General features: G+C 41.6%; 1 protein-coding gene and 1 pseudogene across 2 annotated transcripts in view; one reads left to right on the forward strand and one right to left on the reverse strand.

Moving 5' to 3' along the window:
- The window catches only part of LOC124114122 (neuronal calcium sensor 2-like), a 149667-nt gene that overhangs the window by 104129 nt on the left and 23033 nt on the right, over positions 1 to 22505 (reverse strand). The gene's annotated exons all lie outside the window — the stretch shown is intronic.
- Positions 11783 to 12316, forward strand: LOC124114113 (annotated as a pseudogene).

The raw sequence follows: 22505 nt of genomic DNA on the forward strand, positions 1-22505 counted from the left end.
GAAATTCCAGTGTACACTGATCCATTGACCAGCGTAATTTCACCATGTAGCAATACTGAGCATCTATTCAAGTTGTAAGTCAAGCATTTTATAAATGCATTATCATAATTCCAGGTTAGAATAACTAAATGGGACAAAGAGGGTCTGGGTGGTCATGCTGGTTAGGCTCATCATCAGCTCAGGGCCCTTGCCCTCTCTACGTGCAGCCCAGACAGTAAATGGGACTTCTCCCAGGAAGCGCTGCCTAGTTGAACCAACCCAGAACTTTACGAGAAATTGTGAAGACTCCCCAACACTACAGCCTTCTGTGGATAAAAGGATAGAGCCACGCAATCATCGCTTAAGATACTGTGCTCGACATCCACTGACAATGTGTTGGGCAGTCTCATTAAATTCCTTGTATAATCTACATTTTATATTTACACTTTGATGCTCACATTGACAGGTTTGAGTGGGAAGCGAAGTGTCGTGAGCAGCAAACAGAATGTCTTCCGTTGCACTTTTCTGGCCAGCTGACTTCATCTAAGCAAAGGACTCTGCAGGGCCGTTGTGCTTTTCAACACACTCCACATAAACTTGCAGTGGTTGTTTATAGAGCCTTCCCTTGAAAAACCGAGCCTGTGGCAATTTGACATGTCACGTGGACTGGCTGACACACCCATCTGTACCATCAAGCACTACAGAACCAGGAACAAGATCAACATTGACATGGAGATTATCACGAACATCCTTGGTTTATAGTTGTATTATTAAAATAGGGACAGAGAATTGTCACGTCTTTGGCTGCAGGGTGGAAGGTGTCCCACGATAATAACCCAGAGCAGGTCATGTATAAAGTGTAGATGATCCTGCACATATAGTTTCCTATATGTGCCAGAATTTGTGCACGGCTTTTAGTCAACAAATCTATACTTACAGAACACTTTGTCTCTCCCACCCCACAAACCAAACACACAAACAAACAAAAACAACTTTCATTTCATCCATAAATTTGTAAATGCATATTGATTGCAACCCATACGCAATAAGAATAAAGTATCAACATTATCAAACACGCTGCAATACTATGATAACATTATAAAATATCCAGCATGCCCTGCAGATATTATGATACATGCTCCTGCAAAAAACATCTTTCATTCTAAGCCTCACAGGGATGTGTCCAAAACAGGTGGCATCAATACGATCAATGGTGCGAAATGACTTCGGAGTCGGACAACCTCAGTGCCCCAATACTCTTGAACATAAGTATTCAGTAAACTAGAAGCTGGTAATCTGCTGGGGAATAGAGGCTGATAATCTGATTGGGAAAAAGAAAATATACACCCATGTTTGATGGTGGCTAATATTAAAACAAACAAGTAATGGTTATTTGATGGTGATATATTTGATACAGGTATTATAGCAGCATTTGGGACCTAAAGTTTGCAGTGTTTAGGCGACTGTATTCACCAAAGTAATATTTGTAACGTGTTGGTCAAATCTTACTTTGAAATGTATACTTTCTTTCACTCTGGAGTTTACATCTTCAAGAGCTGTATATTATTTTAGGAATGGATCTACAGCCAATTTTGTAAGAAGGCTGAAAATAAATATTTAAAAACAAAAAAGACAATGAGTTACTCTTGAGCAATATGTTCCTCCATCCTGCGTACATCTATAACCAGGATCTAAGAGCCCTGTATCTGCAGCAGAGAAGCACAGACGACTGAGACAGGCCGAAACCTGAATGCTTTAGCAGCCACAAACAGGCTTGTCTGAAATTTACTCGCCACACAACATCAAAGATAAAGGGCCTGTCACATGATTCACTTAATTATTGAGCATAAATCCTGACAATTAATTGTTCCAGTAAAAAATGTCTGTCAGAATTTTGAAGGAGTTTCCCTAAGGAAAAGATAAAGCTAGCGGATCCTATTTGAAAGTCGTCATTTTTCATGTGCTGTTGACATAGCCGGTTATGTATTGAAGCAGTTACGGTAAAAACAGCTGAGGAGTATATCCTGCATCCCAATATACCTGTTATAACATCCCCGCTTACAATATAAACAGATTCACAGTAACTTGATCAGGCATCGACCAACTCAAGTGTGTGGAAAATGATCCCGTGCTTTGATGTTTTTTTAATGTTAAATATATCAACTCCTTTGGGAGAAACAGTGATACCACATTGGGGAAGTAACAAGACCTTCCATATGTATTAGTTTAATTACATTCCACATAAAACACTTGTGTTGCACATAATAGATTGTACAATGATCACATGGCTTTTATGAAGTGATTAAATATGGGCACCAATCTCCTCCACACATCTGAGTGGTGACATACAGACCCCTGTCTCCCTATTCACCTGAGTGGTGACATACAGACCCATGTCTCCCTATACACCTGAGTGATCACATACAGATCCCTATCTCCCTATACACCTGAGTGATCACATACAGACCCCTATCTCCCTATACACCTGAGTGGTGACGTACAGAACCATGTCTCCCTATACACCTGAGTGGTGACGTACAGACCCATGTCTCCCTATACACCTGAGTGGTGACGTACAGACCCATGTCTCCCTATACACCTGAGTGGTGACATACAGACCCATGTCTCCCTATACACCTGAGTGGGGACATACAGACCCATGTCTCCCTATACACCTGGGTGGGGACATACAGACCCATGTCTCCCTATACACCTGAGTGGGGACATACAGACCCATGTCTCCCTATACACCTGAGTGGTGACGTACAGACCCATGTCTCCCTATACACCTGAGTGGTGATGTACAGACCCATGTCTCCCTATACACCTGAGTGGGGACATACAGACCCCTGTCTCCCTATACACCTGAGTGGGGACATACAGACCCCTGTCTCCCTATACACCCTGTCTCACTATACGCCTGAGTGGGGACATACAGACCCCTGTCTCCCTATACACCTGAGTGGGGACATACAGACCCATGTCTCCCTATACACCCTGACTCCCTATACACCTGAGTGGGGACATACAGACCGATGTCTCCTCACCGACATCTCCCTGTACACCTGAGTGGTCACATACAGACCGATGTCTCCTCACTGACATCTCCCTGTACACCTGAGTGGGGACATACAGACCGATGTCTCCTCACCGACATCTCCCTATACACCTGAGTGGGGACATACAGACCGATGTCTCCTCACCGACATCTCCCTGTACACCTGAGTGGTCACATACAGACCGATGTCTTTTCACTGACATCTCCCTGTACACCTGAGTGGTCACATACAGACCGATGTCTCCTCACTGACATCTCCCTGTACACCTGAGTGGGGACATACAGACCGATGTCTCCTCACTGACATCTCCCTGTACACCTGAGTGGTCACATACAGACCAATGTCTCCTCACCGACATCTCCCTGTAGACCTGAGTGGTCACATACAGACCGATGTCTCCTCACTGACATCTCCCTATACACCTGAGTGGTCACATACAGACCGATGTCACCTCACTGACATCTCCCTATACACCTGAGTGGGGACATACAGACCGATGTCTCCTCACTGACATCTCCCTGTACACCTGAGTGGTCACATACAGACCGATGTCTCCTCACCGACATCTCCCTGTACACCTGAGTGGTCACATACAGACCGATGTCTCCTCACTGACATCTCCCTGTACACCTGAGTGGTCACATACAGACCGATGTCTCCTCACTGACATCTCCCTGTACACCTGAGTGGTCACATACAGACTGATGTCTCCTCACCGACATCTCCCTATACATCTGAGTGGGGACATACAGACTGATGTCTCCTCACGACATCTCCCTGTACACCTGAGTGGGCACATACAGACCGATGTCTCCTCACCGACATCTCCCTGTACACCTGAGTGGTCACATACAGACCGAGGTCTCCTCACCGATATAACGATATTGATATAATGAACAACATGTCACACAGATGGCGTATGATGAGACACAGTCAGCAAGCCTGAGGTAGTTGTAATGCCATTAGCAGCGTACCCACTGCTGCATGTGCAGATTGTCTGACCCCACACAGTCTGTTGGCAGCCCACATCTTAGCATCACTGGAAGAACCAGACAGACCATGATGAACCACTGATTTGAAGCGTATGCTCCTCACAAGCCAGTGAATATGTTCAGCATATGTAGGACTACAAAGTAGCTTCAGCAGTGTGCCGATAATTCAGATGTTGTTGCATTCAACCAACCAAGTTTCAAATACACATAATAATCTCAACCTCCAAATAAAATAATAATGATAATAAGGAGAAGAATATTTATTTGTCTGTTGATCCTCTTGTGAAGCATGTCAAGACTCATGATGAAAACAAGGAATTCCACAGTTTTCGTAAATGAGCCAAGGATGTGGGACATAATCTCAATGTCAGTGTTGATTTTGTTGATGGTTCTGCACTGCTGGACAGTGAGTAGTGGGTAATTCAGAATGCTGCAGTGTTGGGGAGTCTTCATATTCTCTGAAAAGTTCTGGGTGGGTTTGACTAGGCAGTGCTTCCTGGGAGAAGTCCTATTTGGCTGGGCTGCGTGTAGAGGGGGAAAGGGCCCTGAGTTGATGATGAGCCTAACCAGCCTGACTGTGCTAGGATCACCCAAACCCTCTTTGCTGCATTTTTTTATTTTAATCTGTACACAACATTAACAACAACAACAACAACAACAATAATAATACTAGCAATAATAATAATTAGGGGACATATAATCTCAATGTTGGTGTTGACTTTGTTGATGGTTCTGTACTGCTGGACAGTACAGAAATGAGTGTCAACCAAGCGATGTGACATATCAAATCGGCCCAGAATCAGTATTCTTCTGAACGACCACTGCATCGAGTTTATGTGCAGTGTCTTGAGAAGATCAGCAATCCTGCAGAGTCCTTCCCTTGGATGAAGTTGTCTGGCCTGAAAAGGGAAACAGAAGGCTTTCTGTTTGCTGCCCAGGACCAGTCACTTCCCACTTGAAACCGTCAATGTGTGATTTTGCATCAAAATGTGAATATGAAATGTAGATTATGTAATGAATTTGTAATGAATGAGACTGTCCAACACATTGTGAGTGGATGCCTAGCTTTGGCACAAACACATTATCTTAAGCTGCATGATGGTGTGGCTCGATCATTTTATTACCGTCTTGGCAATGCTTGTGGTTTTGACACAGAGGTGCATCCATGGTACGACCCGGAATATGTAGAGGGCGTCATGGAAAATGATAAATACAAAATCCTTTGGAATAGGCCCGTATACAGCCTCAGACATATCTAGGAAAACAAACCTGATCTCGTCCTTTTTGGTAAATCCAGTAGACTCATTTATATCATTGAATTTTCTGTCCTTTTTGACAGAAATGTGATTGACAAGATTGAGGAAAAACATGGTAAATATGCAGACCTCGCTTTCGAAATGTTCACGCTTGCATCCACAGTACAAAGTTGTCTGACTCCCCATTGTTCTCGGTGCTTTGGGTTTGGTACCTCCCAATCTGTTGACTGACATCGGGAGAGTACCCGGGTTTGCTACCAGGAATACAGCCCTTCTGACAATCTAGGTAATGCAGAAGGCTGCAGTGTTGGGGAGTCTTCACATTCTCTGAAAAGTTCTGGGTGGGTTTGACTAGGCAGTGCTTCCTGGTAGAAGTACCATTCACTGTCTGGGCTGCGTGTAGAGGGGGCAAGGGCCCTGAGCTGATGATGAGCCTAACCAGCCTGACTGTGCCAGGATCACCCAAACCCTCTTTGCTGCATTTTTTATTTTAATCTGTAAATAATAATAGCTCAATTACGAGACACACATTATGTGTTTTCAGATTTGCTGGTGTTACTGAGTAATTAATGCCAGGAAGGTTCATTTGGAATCACCATTATTCATTTTACATTCTCACCTTAACACAAAAAGCAATGTCATTCAACAGAATCCCACCGGGTACCCATGCTACAACCAGGTATACAGTCCATTACCTGATCCAGGTGTTAGGATTGTATGATATCCCCATGCCAGAGATTCATATCTACCACGACTCGTTAAGATCCGGATTAGAAAAGGTCTTCAGCAACCCATTTGTGCCGTAAAAGGCGAGTATGATTGTTGTAAGAGGCGACTAACTTGATCGGGTGGTCAGGCTCACTGACTTGGTTGATGCATATCATCATATCCCAATTGCATGGATCGATGCTCTTGATGTGAATCACTGGATAGTCTGGTTCAGACTTGACTATTTACAGACCGCAATCATATAGCTGGAATATTGCTGAGTAGGCATTTAACAAAACGAAACAAACAAACAAACAAACATCAGTTTAATAGTAACAGGATAGGTTCTAACACATGTTGAAAGATTGAATATGGATTTGCATTCAAGTGCAACTTACCAAAACCTGCCTTCGTTAATGAATGACAACACAGAAACATGTATCCATTGTTACTATATATTACTTCATGTCATATGATTTCCATGACAGATATATTCATAGATATAGAGATGCAAAGATTAGAGAAGTTAAATAAGATCATTAGATTTTCATATTCAAAAAGTAGGTAGAGTGGGAGGGGAAAAAAGTTCTTGTGTATTAATGTTAATATCATTACAAAATATATTTTGTGATTGAGTGTGTCGGTGTTATGCAGTAAGCAATATTCCAACTGCCTATCAATAATGATATCCACTGTGGACCTAAACCATTAGGGCAGGATGACCCACAGTCAGTCACGTCACATGACCTGACTCATCTTCCTGAGGCAAGGGAGTTAACAAGGGAGTTAACTAACTATTAAAGTCCAGTTTCCCCTCTGAACTAGGCTGGAATTATGGACTAATATCTTAGCTGGACTAACGAGTCCATGCATAGTCCAATCAAAATTGTGTAATGAAATCGACATCTGGTTTGTAAACTGCCATGCAGATTTCAGTCGATTGCAGGATTTGCAAAGCATGTGTACCGTCAACTCGGGTTCCACATATATTTTCCAGTTTCATGTTTTTAATCAAGATGTTCATGTGAATTGATGCACTTCGCGAAGTAAGACCCGTTTTATTGCAATCTAGATTTTGAATATTGATCAGATATTACGATTGGGCGCCACAATTTTGTTTGAAGCAAATGCAAGTGATATGAGGGATAGGATGTGATTGCTCAATAGAAGGGACATAGAAGGGACATAACTCTTAATAGCCACTGGTGGCACTCCGACCAAGCCCAGAAATTCCAGTCTAGGACAAGGGTGGAAACTGGACTTTTACAGGCAGTTAACTCCCTTGCCTCAGGAAGATGGACCTGACCAAAACAGAAGGAGAACATGATGAATAGAAAACCAAAGTTACCATTTTCTACAAGATCATGGAAACAAAAAACTACTTTCTAGGGCTGGGACGGGTAAGTTGGGAACTTGTGTCGGGTGGGTGATGAGTAGAACCCAGGACTACCCAGACCTGTGGTTAGTCACATGATATATTGTTGAATGACAAGAACTCACTATAACATGGTTACACTACAAGTTGCTAATATTTCCATTTCTGTCTGACGATGCACACATTCCTTTTGACTTGCATATGCTTGAGTAAAGATAAAGCTTCAGTCAATGTCAGTGTACGCATGATCTGATCATTTGATACATGTATCCAAATAAATTTTTTCCAGGACTGCGGTAAAACAATTCCCAATCAGACATTTTGTTCCCAACTCTTTAGACCTACAGCAGGTACCAGGGTCGGGTAGCGTAACAGGGGGGAGAGCTCCAGATAAGCATTTGGTGTTGTGGGTATTTTACCCATGCATTTTAAAATCATTGGGTATCAGTAATTCTATCTGGGTATTCAAATTTCTGTTACCCACTAGTATTTACACATGTGGGTACTTAAGTTAAATATTTAAAAAACACTATTCATCTAGTCCCTGCAAACTGGTGTCGTGTGGGTTCGAGAGCTTTATAGGACTAAAAAATACCACGATACTTCCACAAGAAAGTGTGATGGCAAATGATCATGATGTAACTGTCATAGTGGAGTTTGGCAAGGTTGACGGAATGCCCGTTTATAATTTCAAAATAAGTTGCTGATTTGCTAATCGAATACGCAGGGTTACTTCACAATATTTTGATGATATGCACAAGTTTTATTTTTGTAGCGTATCTGTAATGTTCGTTGCGTATTTGATATTCTTGGATATTATTTTACTGCGTATTTCTGCATTTCTCATGCATATTTTACGCAGATATGCAGCTTATCTGGAGCTCTGGGGGGTCGGGTACCCGGGTAGTACATTTGGACTCGTCCCAGTCCTACTCCTTTCATATGACACTGCAGAGGAGGGAGCCAAAGGGCATAATTAATCAGTCCTTATAAGCCCTACCCAACATACCCAGCCACCCACTCCCACTGTTACCCAGCCACCCACTCCCACTGTTACCCAGCCACCCACTCCCACTGTTACCCAGCCACCCACTCCCACTGTTACCCAGCCACCCACTCCCACTGTTACCCAGCCACCCGCTCCCACTGTTACCCAGCCACCCACTCCCACTGTTACCCAGCCACCCGCTCCCACTGTTACCCAGCCACCCACTCCCACTGTTACCCAGCCACCCGCTCCCACTGTTACCCAGCCACCCGCTCCCACTGTTACCCAGCCACCCACTCCCACTGTTACCCAGCCACCCGCTCCCACTGTTACCCAGCCACCCGCTCCCACTGTTACCCAGCCACCCACTCCCACTGTTACCCAGCCACCCACTCCCACTGTTACCCAGCCACCCACTCCCACTGTTACTAATGAACTGATTATCATGCACAACATCTGATCATATCGTCTGACAACTATTTCCAATCCCAAAGAGATAAAATTACGGAACGTTGTCAATACTCTACTTAAATTATTTACATGTAAATATATTTTGAAATGTTAAATAAATTATCAGTTTTCAGGATCACTGAGGTTGTACACATTTAACAGATTGGATCAAGCTGTCATTAGGGTGTAATTTGATTTGATGAATTGGATTTCATGAATACGTGGCATGTTGCCTGAGTCAGACACATCACTCTGAAGGCTTCTGGTTTTAGGTCCATCAGCTCCCATTATCCAAGTGTTCTTCAGTCAGGCAATCACCTACAACCAGGCCTATCTATCACTTTCACCTGACAAATTCAATCTAATATTCATCTAAAGTTTGGTTCTCATACTTTTGTTTTCAAAACTGAACAGCCTGTATTTTTTCGATAAGTAGACGCAGGCCAGAAATAGTACTAATATTGCAAAGGAACAAAAAAAATTGACAATATTGAAAAAAACATCGCCAATAACCCAGGACAAGAACATTGTCAGAGCAAGGTGGGATTTGCCAGATGCAGACTGAGCGGAAATGGGCTTAGTCCTTGTTCCACACAACGACCTGAGGGGCATGGGTGGCCCACTCATCTACACTGTCGCTGTAAATGCCTGCTTCACTTCAGGCTGCCAAAATTCTATGATTTGGGGTTTGAATCCCAGTATGTTTGTAGGTTTGTCAGCACCAACCTGTTCTCATGGGTATCACCATCGTGGTAACCATCTAACACTTGGGCCCCATTGCACAAAGTAATCTTAGCGCAAAGACGGTCAGAACTCCCATACTTTAACAAAGACTTACGATAATCATCGCGCTAAGATGGCTTTGTGCAATGGGGCCCTACATCAGCTCAGTCTTACTTCCAACATTAGCCCATCGCAACATGTGTGATAAACACTGTTCAAAGTGGCACAAAACACAACTCACTCACGAAAGCAATCAGTCTGGTTCCTATGGGGCATGGCGCCCAGTCTTCTAAATTGCCGAAAATCACTGTTGTGTCCCTTTGGCATGCCAGAAACCTATGAACGTGGGTTCGAATCCAAGTTCACCTTCATTATGTGTCGAGGTCCACCATACCCGTGCTCGTGGGGTTCACTAAAGTGGTTAAAGTTTGCTACCTGCATCATCTCGCGTACATGCCATAACCGGAATACTGTTCCAAGTGGCGCTAAACCCAACTCACTCCCGACTGATGAGAACCATAGCGCCAAGGAAGCTTTGTGGAATAAGTCTTGTAGCGAGGAATGTCCTCATTGGCTGTACACTTAACTCAATCACCTTCTGAAGTAATGACTGGGGACAGATAAATCACAACATGTAGACGATTATGTCATCAGTGATAGTCATGAATTATTCATCATGGACAATTCACATTTGTAATGTTGGCTTAATGACATAAATGTCTGTCAAACTATGTTAGAATTATCAAACATAAAATATCACAATACATATTCTCTATAGGTTCTGATCACTGAACGCTGAAATGATGATATATTACAGTAAATGTGCACTAAACTGTCATGATATAACATTTATACTAAGTTTTCATATAATAATTAGATCCACAGCAAGTGCTTTTGTAAGTTATCATGGTGTAACATTTATACAAAATTTCATATAATTATAGTTTAGCAAGAAATAAATATTAATCAAGGTAAAATGCAAATACAAAATATCAGTAGTTTCAGTCACAGCTTTTTCGATAGATGCTAGCCTAAGGTAACGAGAACACATCTCCCAGACATACTACTCAATAAGACAAAAGTTATGTCTACATAGTTTAATAGATTTAAAGCTTTTAGATAAATACTAGCCTAATGTAATAAGATCCCATCTCCCAGACATACTATTTAATAAGACAAAAGACATGTCTACATGTCTGTCTACCTATCTGTGCCTGTCTACCTGTCCATGTCTGTCTCTACCTGTCTCAATCTACATGTGTCATTCTGCTTTTGTCTGTGACATCTGACTGTCTGTGTCTGTCTACCTATCTGTGCCTGTCTACCTATCTGTGTCTGTCTGACTGTCTGTGTCCGTCTATATGTCTACCCTGGTCTGTTTTGTTTGTTCATGTGTTTAACGCCGACCCAGCAATATTCCAGCTGTATGACGTGGTCTGTGAATAATCAAGTCTGTCTACCGATGTCCGTGTCTGTGTGTCTGTCTAGCTGCCTGTCTAGCTGTGTTTGTCTACCGATGTCTGTGTCTATGTCTCAGTCTACCTGCCTGTCTAGCTGTGTTTGTCTGTCTACTGAATCTCTCTGTTGTTTTACCATTTGCTTGATGACTGAAACAGTCCAATAAACGTGTGCCACCATCGATCCACCAAGCAGTTGGTTGTGACTAATATTATCTAAATACAATATCTATGTCATGACAACCTGATAATTACATTGACGGTATAAAACCTGTTCTCAAATATCAAGTCAGTATATAAACTCCCTTTGTCCTCCTAACTTCACGGTATGATGAGAAGCTCGTTATGTTCCCAATGATCATGTAGCTATCTGTTTACATAACTTACAGTATATTGGTCTCCTCTGTTCAAATTTATATTTCTTCCACACCTGTGAGTGAACAACCCATTTGAGGTAGTGGGTATCAAACCCATGTGTGAGATTGAATTCCATTAATTCCCCATGTCTGTGTTGAAACTTTATGGTTTTAGATAATAGATGTTAAATACATGTTCTTTGATTTTATCTAGTATGCATAACCATTACCACCTTTAATAGTCCACAGATACTGAAACTGCTTTGTGAAGAATGACACTAAATATGGGTAGTAAGCAGAAAAATTGTATCAGTACTGGTATGTAAGATGTGGTCCTATCAAGGTGTGACATTATCAGGGCATGGCAGTACTGGTATAAAGGCTGTAGTCCTATCAGGGCGTGGCAGTACTGGTATATAAGATGTAGTCCTATCAGGGCATGGCAGTACTGGTATATAAGCTGTAGTCCTATCAGGGCATGGCAGTACTGGTATATAAGCTGTAGTCCTATCAGGGCGTGGCAGTACTGGTATATAAGCTGTAGTCCTATCAGGGCGTGACAGTACTTGTATATAAGTTGTAGTCCTATCAGGGCGTGACAGTAGTGGTATATAAGCTGTAGTCCTATCAGGGAGTGGCAGTACTGGTATATAAGTTGTAGTCCTATCAGGGCGTGACAGTAGTGGTATATAAGTTGTAGTCCTATCAGGGCATGGCAGTACTGGTATATTAGCTGTAGTACTACCAGGGCATGGCAGTACTGGTATATAAGCTGTAGTCCTATCAGGGCGTGGCAGTACTGGTATAGAAGTTGTAGTCCTATCAGGGCGTGACAGTAGTGGTATATAAGTTGAAGTCCTATCAGGGCATGGCAGTACTGGTATATTAGCTGTAGTACTACCAGGGCATGGCAGTACTGGTATATAAGCTGTAGTCCTATCAGGGCGTGGCAGTACTGGTATATAAGCTGTAGTCCTATCAGGGCGTGACAGTAGTGGTATATAAGTTGTAGTCCTATCAGGGCGTGACAGTAGTGGTATATAAGCTGTAGTCCTATCAGGGAGTGGCAGTACTGGTATATAAGTTGTAGTCCTATCAGGGCGTGACAGTAGTGGTATATAAGTTGTAGTCCTATCAGGGCATGGCAGTACTGGTATATTTGCTGTAGTCCTATCAGGGCGTGGCAGTACTGGTATATTAGCTGTAGTACTACCAGAGCGTGGCAGTACTGGTATATTTGCTGTAGTCCTATCAGGGCGTGGCAGTACTGGTATATTTGCTGTAGTCCTATCAGGGCGTGGCAGTACTGGTATATAAGCTGTAGTACTACCAGGGCGTGGCAGTACTGGTATATAAGCTGTAGTCCTATCAGGGCGTGGCAGTACTGGTATAAGCTGCAGTGTGTCTATCTGTCTATGTCTGTCTGTCTGAGGCTTCACTGTACAACACTGTTCCTGCCTATATCTTCAAGGGCAGCAGGTGGCACGGATGACCCAGTTGCCTGAGGCAACACAATTCACTGTGCAGAGTTGCGTCCCTTGGGCACGCCATTGTGGGTTTGAACCCTGATTCACCCAAATTATGTTTCTAGGTTTGTCATCACTAGCTTGTGGGTTTCACCAAATGGTAATTAAACGTCTGAGATCTGAGACCTGCATCACTTTGGGCTTTCCTCCCAAAGGAAGCTGTTATGCCATGATACAACTGGAATACTGTTAAAAGCGGCGATAAACCCAACTCACTCACTCACTCAAGGGCAGTGTTGCTGATTGTATAAACATCATATTATTGTAATTAAGAGATTAAATATGTCAGGAATCTTCACGGGTCATGTATTACACAACCAGCATTGTTGAGTTTTTGAACTCGACCCTAGACGTTCAGGAAACACAGGTAATATATGCGTTCCATCTAATTTTCAGTTTCATTGTAGATGGCAACAGTATCAAATTGCATAACGACATGCTTGACTTGCTATGAATTAGAAGGCAATAAATGTGGCAAGTTCTTGTGTTTGAAGTCTTTGTGTATCATCAATATGATCAATACAATTTCAATAATTCTTCCATAAGGAGAATCAATACATATAATTCATTGTGTGCTCACCACTGCAACTAATTGTATACATTATTCATATCTCTGTATCATCACATACTTCCACACATTGTGCAGTAAAATGTAGTAATATATTTAAAAAAATGAATATCACTTAGACATGGTATTGTGGAAGTCAGTAAAGTACAAGAAAATGAATATGAGTGAGTGAGTGAGTGAGTGAGTGAGTGAGTGAGTGAGTGAGTGAGTGAGTGAGTGAGTGAGTGAGTGAGTGAGTTGGGTTTAACAGCCCTTTCAGCAATATTCCATCATTATCACAATGGGGGACACCAGAAATGAATGAATCAAGCACTGTTGTTTCCTAACACCTATACATCAAGCCAACATTTCTGAAATATCCATCATTTTGCATTTTATTAACAACTGCCATAAATAACGTGTACACACTACAAAAACAGTTAAGGACCACCTGATTTTTTCATGTTACTATAGTTAATCATGGCATGACAGATTAACTAAAATATGACAGATTAACTATAGTATGACAGATTAACTTTAGTAATATGAAAGAATTGGTTGGTCGTTAACACTTTAGGTGTATATTAGATAATATCAACAACTCCACTGCATATACGGGGGTGGGGTGGGGGTACCTGATTTGAACTTGCTGAAATGATAATAATTTGTTAACATAGTCTTGAGACCATTTATTTTGCTAAGCGCTTCATACATTTGTTTTTGTAGATGTATAATTTAGTTAGAATGAAAATCAAGTTGAGTACATCATTTCATTTTTCCTTAATTCCAAATATGACATTTTGCGTATTTATTTTTCAATTTTACAGTCTTCTATAGACATGATATTCAGTCTGTTTGAACGGAGACATAATGTAGCTTTAATGAAAGGTTATTGATCATTTTACAACACAAATGACAGATTTCTATGGAACCATCAATTAAGGTATAATGTATTGATGCATGTATTTATATCTAAATTTAGAATACCTGTAAATGGGCCTACTCTAACATAAGAAAAATAATAACACCAAAGTTTATGAAATAGAGTGAGTGGCAATGGTTTAATGCTGCTTTTAGCAATATTCTAGCAATATCATGGTAGGGGACACCAGAAATGGCCTTCACACATTGTACTCTTGAGGGGAATCAAACCCATGTCTTCAGCATGACAAGCGAACGTTTTAACCACTAGGCTACCCCACTGCCCCTCAGACACCAGAGGTGAGGTGAAATTGGGTTTAACGTCGCGTCCAAGATTATTGCACTTATATAGCGACGTGCATGCACGTGTATGTGTGTGTGTGGCTGCTTGTACTAGTCCGGACTGATGCCGATTTATAGTGCTAGCTCACTGAGATACCATGCCGCAGATTAACATGAATACCCCACTCAGACACAGTATACTGACTCCGAGCCGACCAGTCCTTGTTTTAGCCCCTTAATGCCGAGCGCCAGACAGGGTAACAACAAGTACAATCTTTTAACGTCTTTTTGTATGACGCGGCCCGGGATCGAACCCTGGACCTTCCGCTCTCCGGGCGGACGCTCTACCACAAGACCACGGAGGTGGTCTCAGACACCAGAAATGATTGATGACAATAAGTGGCCATCATCCTGATGATCAATGTTTAATCAAACATTGTCCTGCACCTGTAGAGAGGTAAAGGTTGTCATTGAGCAGTTACCTAAGGCTTTCAGACAGTAAAGAATCACATGACATAAACAGATAATTAAGCTATTTATCCAATCAAGTTTTGATGAATTATACTTTTTATACAATAAAGAATCACATGTCACTGGATCACGAAACTAGCAAGAGGTCCAAAACATTGCAAAAATATAATAACATTCTTCCATCCTACCTTTCTCTGCTCCCAAACGTAAATTATAGCGAATGGATTGGGAATTCATTGATTCATTATGGCCAAAGCTTGCAGCAACAAAACAAATGAATTAATGAATTAGTTACCGGGGCTTCTTCTTCACTATTATCTCACGAAATCATTAGACACTGCCTGGTATTAAAACTAGCCCTGAGGACAAGGGCCTCACCTTGGTGCTAAAACTAGCACCGATAACAAGGTCCTTACCTTGGTACTAAAACTAGCACTGATAACAAGAGCCTTACCTTGGTGCTAAACTAGCACCGATAACAAGGGCCTTACCTTGGTGCTAAAACTAGCACCGATAACAAGGGCCTTACCTTGGTGCTAAAACTAGCACCGATAACAAGGGCCTTACCTTGGTGCTAAAACTAGCACCGATAACAAGGGCCTTACCTTGGTGCTAAAACTAGCACCGATAACAAGGGCCTTACCTTGTTACTAAAACTAGCACCGATAACAAGGTCCTCACCTTGTTACTAAAACTAGCACAGATAACAAGGGCCTTACCTTGGTACTAAAACTAGCACCGATAACAAGGGCCTTACCTTGGTACTAAAACTAGCACAGATAACAAGGGCCTTACCTTGGTACTAAAACTAGCACCGATAACAAGGGCCTTACCTTGGTACTAAAACTAGCACAGATAACAAGGGCCTTACCTTGGTACTAAAACTAGCACCGATAACAAGGGCCTCACCTTGTTACTAAAACTAGCACCCACAACAAGGGCCTTACCTTGGTACTAAAACTAGCACCCATAACAAGGGCCTCACCTTGTTACTAAAACTAGCACCGATAACAAGGGCCTTACCTTGGTACTAAAACTAGCACCAATAACAAGGGCCTCACCTTGTTACTAAAACTAGCACCGATAACAAGGGCCTTACCTTGGTGCTAAAACTAGCACCGATAACAAGGGCCTCACCTTGTTACTAAAACTAGCACCGATAACAAGGGCCTTACCTTGGTGCTAAAACTAGCACCGATAACAAGGGCCTTACCTTGGTGCTAAAACTAGCACCAATAACAAGGGCCTCACCTTGTTACTAAAACTAGCACCGATAACAAGGGCCTTACCTTGGTGCTAAAACTAGCACCGATAACAAGGGCCTCACCTTGTTACTAAAACTAGCACCGATAACAAGGGCCTTACCTTGGTACTAAAACTAGCACCGATAACAAGGGCCTCACCTTACTGTTACATTTAATAACCATGCCTTCATTCAAAACTGTTTTGTTCTTGTGGTTTTCTTTGTAAATGTTTTTTCAGATAACAATAAACAAAATGTTTGAAGAAAGAGGTTTCAGAGTTGTATTTCAGTGATTTCATCCTTTTTCACTATTTGATGTGGTGTATCGAGATACTAGTAGTATCGTCAGCCTGTTCGTATCATGATATGAACCGTATCGCAATATACCAGGCGATACTTAGCTGGACTGATAACGAGGGCCTCATCCTGGTGCTGAAACTAGCACTGAGAAAGAGCGCCTTGTCCTGGCTCACTGCTGAGGCAGAAGTTGTGACACCACTGAAGTCACGTTATTCACATCTTTTGGAGGAGGAGGATAAATGATGTCCATGTACTTTTGTCTGCAAAGCTGCATTAACAAATCTATAAGTTTTAGTGTCAAATTGTCTGGAAAAAACAAAGATTCTGTCCTTTTCTTGTTTTTCAGATTTGTAGATCATGAATAATATATTAATTTTACATCACCTTATACTAACTGGAGTTTCCATGACAGTCCAACATTACATGCTAGTTGACGAGCAATTAGTCATCTAGGCCTAGTTAGCTGCATGAAATCAGCATTAGAAAAATAATTTTGAAAGAATAAAATTTATTATGTAATCCAAGATTTCCTACACTAATTATGTTAGTCTGAATGATTAGTGACCTGATGATAAGTGTTGTGTTGTAAAAATGTTTGCTTCACATTCAAGCTGGCTCGATTAGACTGATTATAGTCAGAGTGCGTACACACACTTCAACTGTGTACCTCAAAAGATTGGAGTTCTTTTCAAGTACTTCTAAGTTCCAAGTGTAAGCAACAGTGGCAAAACGAATACACAGTTTTAGATAATGTTCAACAACAACAACATAAACAACAACAAAAGGTAGCCAAACATTTAGTATTTATTCCCCCTCTAACAAGCAGGGGAACCACAAGTACCATCTTTTAACATCTTTAGGTATGATTCAACTTGGGATTGAACCACTGACCTGCACTCTTGGCAGAAGTTATCCACAAGGCCAAGGGGTGTTCTTATATTGTATAACTATAGTTACATTCTGATCATGTTTATGCATACTAGGACTTATGAAAGTCAGCCGTGTCATGTAAGAGATAACAATTGCTGTTTTTCTTTGTTGGAAATATTCCAATGTCGTTTTCTTGGGCCAGCGCACGATACCCATGTTGCACTATCATCTTCCACTGCCATATCAAGTATCGGCTAAAACGGTTGAATTAGATTAAACCAACTTGATCTCAAGATAGTTCAAGTCTTATTTTGCCAATCTGGCAGTGTGTTGATCATTCAAGCAAGGGAAAATGGCTTACTGCTGGTGAGCTGACTGTCTGAAATAGCTCAACTTCAAGCCATGTTTGAAGTGGTTGGGTAAGGGAAGCCCCATGAGGAACTCGGTAGGTTGTGTGTGCTGCATGATGGGATGACACCTGTCTCTATATACTGCTTGTCTAACAACTGCTAACAATTACACTATCTTCCTCATTCCCTCAGAGGAATCCCTCATGCCAACACTGGGGAGCAGAGATAAGGCAGCAAAAAACAGAAGCACTTAGCACCGAGTGTGGGCCACTTGCTGTGGAGAAGTGAGGGACCTGTCAGTGCTGGCTGTCTAGGTGATTAAACATACACATTGTAAAACCTGCAGCAGATTGCAGCAGTAGCAGGTAGGATGGTAGAACTGGAAATGACCCTTTCTGGAGTGTATTTGTACTCACGTTTTCTAACAATGAAATATGGTGTCAAAAACTCTATTCAGAGTTAAAGCATGCAGAGACCAAAATGACGATGAAACCAACATCCTCATTAAGTAAAGAGAAGAATTTATGGATGAAGAACTTCTTTATTACAATTTAAGAGCGACGTTTCGGTGTAGGTTCTAACACCGCAATCAAGAAACATCCTCATTCACGAACCACTGTACACAATGAGACCAGTAGACTAACATCTAGTCTCTATTAGTCTAACTTCTCATTGATTAATAGGGCTTTCACGATATTTCAAACATCTGTCGAAGTTTCCATTTATCTTTGAGACAAAATACTGTATGCCTACAACTACTTCTATTCTGGGAAGCCTGTCAAATCTAAACACAAAGATGCAGGAAAGACCAGATTATTGAATGAGAGTCTTCATCTACAGCTTGTGACATATTACTTCCAGCCCATATCTCTGAAAGCAACTCCGAGGGTGATACTATCACAGCTTTGAAACTCCTACTATATCCGGGCCCTGGTTGTTCAGCCTCTATAGCCTGTTCAATACACAGCGTGTGTGAAACGCGACAAGACACCCTCACTGTGTGGTTCCACCATGGTGCTTATTGCTACAGTCTCTGACAATGTGTCTCATTATCATCATTACCGTATAATATTTATGACTGTCATGATGTATTATGTGTTTAATTTGTTTCTGTACACCGGCCCCTAGTGGGTGCATACGTACAATATAATTTCTCTTATCACACTGTCAGCTACTGGCACTGCTGAGTAGTTTCAACAGGCTATAGATCTATGGCAGATTGTTTGTTTGTCTGTTGTTTAACACCGCACTCAGCAATATTCCAGCTTTATAGCTATGTGCAGCAAAAAAGTGTACATATTAGCCAATAAAAACATTTGTCACACACCACTGAGCCGTTGTGCCCCCAAATACGTTTGTTTGGGAAGCTGATTACATGTATACAAAGCATGTGATTCCAGCACTTTCACTTGACTATTTTTTAATAGTTTATAAAAATGTCATTAATTTTTCTCTCTTGGACGTGGACAAAATGTATCTAGGGAAATTGATATTTGCAACAAAATCGCAATCATTTTTTCAGACTTACTTGCCCCTGAAGGTGTAGAGTGGACTAACATCTAGTCTCTGAAATGAACTATTTTACAGATAAAAACAGTTTTAAATCATTTGGATAAAATATAATAAAAAAGAACCCAGAAACTTTCTTCATTTTTAGAAACTGCAGTAATCTAGACTTGCCAAATATAACAGACATGCATGGGCTGCATTGGATATATTTGTTTCAGGATCTGTATGACAGAATAGGTTTGGAGAAGAGATGCAGATTTTCTTTACATAAACTTTTTTGTAAATGAAAGTGGAGATAATGTTTGCAGAAGGCGCCAGTGGATTTAGTAGTATTGCAAGAGATATTGGGTGATGGTATTAGTTCCAGTCACAGTTCTTTGTAAAGAGGGCATCTCAATAGAAAATGTTCTTCATCTTCTTTTTCGCTAGTGTTACAGTAGGTACATGTTCTATCTGCTAATCTGCTTCCCTCAGTTTGAAGGTCATGAACACTGAGTCTGAGCCTTATAACTGTTTTGCAGTGTTCTAATGAGGTGGTTGCTCTTAGATATGGTTTAATTTCGAATTTATCTCCAATATTCCTGATTCGTCTGAGCTTATGTGGTTCAGCGGATTGAGCTTGGTCAGTATACGATGACAAGCATCAACCAAGTCACGGAGCCAGACCACCCAATCCGGTCTGTCACCTCTTACAAACAAGCATAGGTTGCTGAAGTCCAGTTATAACCCAGATCTTCACAGGCGTTATGACAGATACTTAACAGATAAAGACACTGTCATGAATTTAAAGGATATATCGGTACTTCATAATTGAACATTAACCTGGATGAAATCATATATTTTAGCGGTGTTCTTTGAAGAAACATGCTTTGACAATCCCAGTGAGCATTCTGTAAATAGACTTGTCTTGCTTACTGTAAGGTCATGACAAATTCATTTTTAGGATCATCTTAAAAATATCCTTTAACTTTCTTTTATTCATAGTATTTTTAATAATTCATGGCCTCTCATGACGGTTAAACTTCTTGAAGCTACAAACCTTCCAGTATTTCATATAACAGTCTTTCATGACAGTCTTCCATAAAGCAATGCGACAGGGTTATTAGAATTCAGTAGCATATTTCATATATCATTGTCTCAGACAATCACTGCATCGCAGATATTCCCATCTCGTGACAGAGATCCTTATCTTTGATTCTAGAACACACGGACTGACCCATGACCTTGCTGTGCACCCAAAGGAATTCTGTGTCTGCTATTCTGAAAAAGGATGTATTGGTTCCTTACCCTGCAAGCTGCTCGCTGCCCATGGGACTTGGCTGTGGATGTTCATGAAAGCCAGAAAGAAGTTGCCCTGACAGACAGAAGTAGTCTGACACCAATGTTATGCCCTAGGGACACTTAATATCTTCTCTCAGGGCAACCAACATGGACTACAGACAATCTACGACATGTTCACTTTTGCTAATTGGACAACAACGCATGACATATGCCCTCTCTGAATCTCCATGGTGGTCAAAGAGAAGCTGTACATGGTTACAGATCAAGAATGTTGAACAATAAACACCAGCTAGACTTACAGAATGTCTCAGTCAGGACATATGTTCATTACATTTACTTAATGCAAGGCTTCAGGTTTCCCATCAATACCAATACCTTGACAAACTGGTCGACCTTGGTTCTACAGTGAACCTTGGAGGTAAAATAACAGTGGATGGTGTTATGCTTTGAATGGTGGAAAAACTTGGTTGTGGTTGTGAGAAAAATATATTCAAGAGAATAACTGAACCCTTGTCAGCTAGTGAGTGAGTGAGGGAATGCTGCAACAACCTGTAGATAATTCAGCCTGAGACAGGCAATCAGTGCTAGATAGGAAGAGAGACAATCTTCACCATTGGATAATGATGACACACAATCCTTTACTCTAACCACCCAATCCTATAGTCTGACCATCTAATCCTGGAGTCTCACCACCCAATCCTTCCTTCTGATTACACAATCCTTTACTCTAACCACCCAATCCTATAGTCTGACCATCTAATCCTGGAGTCTCACCACCCAATCCTTCCTTCTGATCACACAATCCTTTACTCTAACCACCCAATCCTATAGTCTGACCATCTAATCCTGGAGTCTCACCACCCAATCCTTCCTTCTGATCACACAATCCTTTACTCTAACCACCCAATCCTATAGTCTGACCATCTAATCCTGGAGTCTCACCACCCAATCCTTCCTTCTGATCACACAATCCTTTACTCTAACCACCCAATCCTATAGTCTGACCATCTAATCCTGGAGTCTCACCACCCAATCCTTCCTTCTGATCACACAATGCTTTACTCGTCCACCCAATCCTGTAGTCTGACCACCCAATCCTTTACTCATACCACCCAATCCTGTAGTCTGACCACCCAATCCTTTACTCATACCACCTAATCCTGTAGTCTGACCACCTAATCCTGTAGTCTGACCACCCAATCCTGTAGTCTGACCATCTAATCCTTTATTTGTACCACCCAATCCTGTAGTCTGACTTCCCAATCCTGTAGTCTGACCACCTAATCCTGTAGTCTGACCACCCAATCCTGTAGTCTGACCATCTAATCTTTTATTTGTACCACCCAATCCTGTAGTCTGACTACCCAATCCTGTAGTCTGACCACCCAATCCTGTAGTCTGACCACCTAATCCTGTAGGCTGACCACCCAATCCTGTAGTCTGACCACCCAATCATGTAGTATGACCACCCAATCCTGTAGTCTGACCACCTTATCCTGTAGTCTGACCACCCAATCCTGTAGTCTGACCACCTAATCATGTAGTCTGACCATCCAATCCTTTTCTCATACCACCCAATCCTTTACTCGTACCACCTTATCTTGTAGCCTGACCACGTAATCCTGTAGTCTGACCACCCAATCTTTTTCTCGGACCACCCAATCCTTTACTCGGACCACCTGATCGTTTAATCTGCATCCACTCCTCATTGCACTGGATCACAAGCACAAGAGACTGGGATCTAATCAACTTTAGAATCACCACATAGTCTGTTACCAGAATGAAAGACAGACATAAGAATAATGCATGAGTATCATACAAGATATTACTGTTCTTTTATTTATATGACTCACATACGTATT

This window comes from Haliotis rufescens, unplaced genomic scaffold (assembly GCF_023055435.1).
Source record: "Haliotis rufescens isolate VD_foot unplaced genomic scaffold, xgHalRufe1.0.p SCAF_2, whole genome shotgun sequence".
Taxonomy (NCBI): Eukaryota; Metazoa; Mollusca; class Gastropoda; order Lepetellida; family Haliotidae; genus Haliotis; species Haliotis rufescens.